This window comes from Helianthus annuus, chromosome 4 (genome assembly GCF_002127325.2).
Source record: "Helianthus annuus cultivar XRQ/B chromosome 4, HanXRQr2.0-SUNRISE, whole genome shotgun sequence".
NCBI classification, from domain to species: domain Eukaryota; kingdom Viridiplantae; phylum Streptophyta; class Magnoliopsida; order Asterales; family Asteraceae; genus Helianthus; species Helianthus annuus.
In genome coordinates this window covers 63,464,785-63,469,235 of record NC_035436.2, presented here as the reverse complement: position 1 = coordinate 63,469,235, position 4,451 = coordinate 63,464,785, and positions in this window count along the sequence as shown.

The window sequence follows — 4,451 nt, the reverse complement described above, 5'->3', positions numbered from 1 at the left end:
AAGTAAATGTGATCACTCTTTATTTATTATGTCTAAAACAAACATAACTGTGTTTTTATTAGTATATGTTGATGATATTGTTGTAGCAGGCAATTCTGATGATCAGATTAAAAAAATTAAACATGTTTTGCATGAAACCTTTAAAATTAAAGACTTAGGAATGTTAAAATATTTTCTTGGTATTGAAGTTTTATATGATAAAAAGTTTGTTTGTCTTAATCAAAGGAAATATTGTTTAGAACTTTTGAATGAATTTGGCTACTTAGGGTGTAAACCTGTTAGTACACCAATTGAACAAAATTACTTAGTTACTTCTAAAATTGACAAAAATCAACAAGTGCTTAAAAATATAACTGGGTTTCAAAAACTTATAGGTAAACTTATATATTTGTCTTTAACAAGACCTGATATAAGTTACACTGTTCAGTTTTTAAGTCAGTTTATGCACATTCCAAAAGAAGTGCATTTAAGTTTAGCTTTGAGATTGTTAAGGTATTTAAAGCAAAGTCCTGGTAGAGGACTAACCTTTAAGAAAAGTGCCAAGTTGGACTTGTATGGGTTTGCTGATTCTGAGTGGCAAAGTGTTTGTCTACTCGGAAATCAGTTACTGGTTTTTGTATTTTCTTGGGAGAGTGTCTTGTTTCTTGGAAAAGCAAGAAACAAAGCACTGTTTCAAGATCCACCGCAGAAGCAGAATATCGTGCTATGTGTTCTGCTACTTGTGAGCTTATGTGGTTAAGAAATTTGTTGTCTAAGTTAAATGAGGATTGCACTTTACCTATGATATTAAAATGTGATAGTCAAGTTGCTATGTCAATAGTAGCTAACCCAGTATTTCATGAAAGAACCAAGCATTTTGAGTTGGATCTGCATTTTTTGAGAGAAAAAGTTGCAAATGGTATTATTAATCCTACCAAAGTTGACTCAGAATGTCAACTTGCAGATATTTAAAAAAGGTCATAGTGTTGTTCAACATGAAGACTTTTGTAAAAAACTGGGTTTAGTAGATCTGTTTAAACCAATTGAAAGAAGGGGGGATGTTAAAAATATTTGGATTTATATTGTTCGTTCATTTGGTTGATATATTATTGGACTGGTTATTTGGTTGTTATATTAGTTGGGCTGAACTCCTCTCTTAATGGGCTAATATGTTTGTTAGTTGTTGGGTTGTTGTAACAGGTTCAACAGATAAAAATATCTAGAGGGTGCTTAGTGTAACATGTAAGGGCGCGATCATCTTTGTGTGGAGTTTTGGACCAAAGTGAAACTTATCAAGTTTCATATTATAAAAGGCTTCATATCCTTCATTATTGATCAGTTGTTTTAGTTGTAACTTTCTCTCTCTTGTTATCGCTCTCTTATAGGGTTTGAGTTCAGAGATTTGTACGAATAATCTCTCATCTGTATCTGAGAGATTATTCTGTAGTTTCAGTTCTATTCTTGTGTTGATGATCATCAGTTGTATTCTTTGTATTGTGTGTACATCTTGAGGTTACACATAAAAAGGATCAAGATGTTTCTGGTGAAGTAGTTTGTCAATTTTTGTATGCCTTTTATATTGAAATAACTTAACTTTGTATTATTCTAAAAAAGTATAGAATGTTTACAGGGGTTGAAAAGAACCATCTATATGAAGACCTATACAACGCTATTGAACCCAATGCTACAATAACAATTGTATCTTCACATGGAGATACAGCTCTCCACATTGCAATCCTCTCTGGAAAAATAGAGATTGCACTAGACTTAGTGAAGAAGATACCCCCAGAAGAATTAGAAATTAGCAATGAGTTTGGGGCCACTCCTCTCTCTCTAGCTGCTATAACCGAAAACATAACATTGACTAAAGCCATGGTGGAAAAGAATAACAATTTGGTTACTATAAAAAGTGGAAATACTATGCAGAGCTCCCTTCCAGTCATTGTGGCATCAATGTATGGTAGAAAGCGAATGGTTCACTATCTCTACTCCAAGACTCCAAAACACCTGCTGGACCCGGATAACCCTAATGCAAACAACGGATTGGATGGTGTGTTGCTGCTGAATAATTTGATCACCGCAGATTTCTACGGTTAGTAAGTTGAGTTTTTATATTTTTTTTATTTTGTTTTGTCTACAATTTTAAAGAATCTCACTAATTGGTACTCACAATTTTCTACTCTAAATGGCATAGATATTGCTTCTGAGCTACTCAAGTTGTTCCCAAAGCTTGGCATCATGGCGGATCACCTTGGCGATTACGCTCGTCACAAATTAGCATACAAGCCTTCTGCATTCGCAAGTGGAAGCATATTTCCATATTGGAAACAATGGATCTATAACTGTGAGTAATTACATTCTAAATACCTTTCTGTGTTACATTAGCTCAACAAGGAATCACATTCCCATATTTTTATTAAAATTAAGAATTATCATTGTCACACCTGAAGCCGATAATCAAGAACTTCCGATGATCCGAATTGGGCCACTTGCACTATGGTTATTATGTTTATTAGTTTATTATTATTGGGTCGAACAATATGACTATTTGTTTTATTTCGAATTGGGCCGTAGGCCAACATGATGTTAATGGGTCACTGGAAGTCCATTAGGTTGAAAGTATGGGCCGATTGAGAGTTTGGGCCATGTTGTGCGAACAGGTATGTGTGAGGGATATAACCGCATGAGCGGTTAACTTGGAATCGACACATTGTTTCCAAGAGACGTATCCATCCATCTCACATCGGTTCAACACATATATATAGGGTTTCGATTTCTAGTCAATGTATGCAAGTTTTGGTTAAGAAAACAATTGCAACATTCAAGTTATCAGGTTCCTGTTTAATTTGGTTAATTTTTTATTTACGGTTCTTGTTATCTTCGGTTTAACGATGAAGTGGTGTGATGTTTGCGGGGATTTTAAGTATATGTGTGATCATCGTTCTTCTCTGTCTGTGTAACACCTCGGAAATTCCTGTCCAATAAAATAAAGACACGTGCCATGAGAGACAAACGTGTCAGGAAAACCGGATTAAATAAAAAGATGTATGGTAGGATTTTAAATGAAAGGGCGTCATGTTATTTAAAATACCTCTGAACGGCCCAAGGGCGACATGTTATTAAAATACCTCTGAGCAACCCAAATCATAAATCCCAAGATCCTTAAATCATTTGATAAACATCTTATATATATTAACCGGTTGTTTCTAAATAAATAAAATTCCATCTTTATATGGAGATTGGACTATTAATAATGTTACTACAAGAAAATGCTATTCTAATGGAAATTAGAATAAATAATTAAAACATGTCCGACTATTAAGAATCCAAGACTTGTTCCTGTATTTTCCGTCAATTCTATCTTCCCACAAGAATCCAAAGTAAAGTGGGAAACATGTAAGGCATTTACAAGCATGCAATGGCTATGCAAAAAGGCCCCACAACTGAGAAAGATGGCATGGATTCAGACTTGTATGATTGCATGGTCAAGGCTTGAAAGTTTACAAACTTTTGTCCTCTGACCAACGGTTACGAACCGTAAGGGTCATGGCTTACGATCCGTAAGATGCATATCTGGGCGATTTCAGCAAAGGTCGGTTACGGACCGCAACCATCTGAGCATACGGTTTGCAAGGGCTGCATACGGACCGCAAGAGCTTAGGCTTACGGTCCGTAAGCCTGTCGCTGGCAGCAGAAAACGGACAGCTGCCTGTTCAGCCTGTTGCACCGCCTTATTGAGATGGTTTTCGAAACAAGGGACTTTCTAGGAAGTATTTAGCCTATTAGGGACACCTGGGGTGATCTTGTAACCATCCTAGACTTCCATGTCTTGATCCTAGAGCATCTTGGTCACTATATAAGGGAGTGAAGTATGGTGAACTTTGATCATTCATTTGTGTCACTCACTTGGAGCATTCTCTGGAGCTTCCTTGGACAGAAACAAGTTCTCATTAAGTCTCTAATCCTATTTAGGATCTTTGTAAGTGATCCTAATCATCCCTAATCCATTTTAGCTTAGTTAATTAGCTAAAAGTCAAACTATCGTAATTAAGGTTTGACTTCGAGATTAATCCATAATTACTCAGTTAAATCTCGAATTAAAAATACATATAAGTAGGTAATTATGTGGGTAACAAACCCGTAAAAGGGTATTTCCAGATTCCCACACTAACCATGTTAATTGTCGAGTCAAAGTATACTTTTAAAAGTCAACAGAATGTTTAAATCCAAATAAATGCATAATTAGCAATGTAGGATACATGCAACCTGTTTGATCATTAATATAACATGGTAACCAATGTAAGAACATGTCCCAACATGTTCAACTCGACAATTTTCTGATTAGACCCGGTTTGGAACCGAAAGTCACATAGTTTAACATTCGCTTTGACTTTCAGTTCTGACCCGTTTTAGCCAAGAGTAGGAATGCCTTAGAGCTTCTTTTGGACCTAGTAACATGTTGGTATAACCTC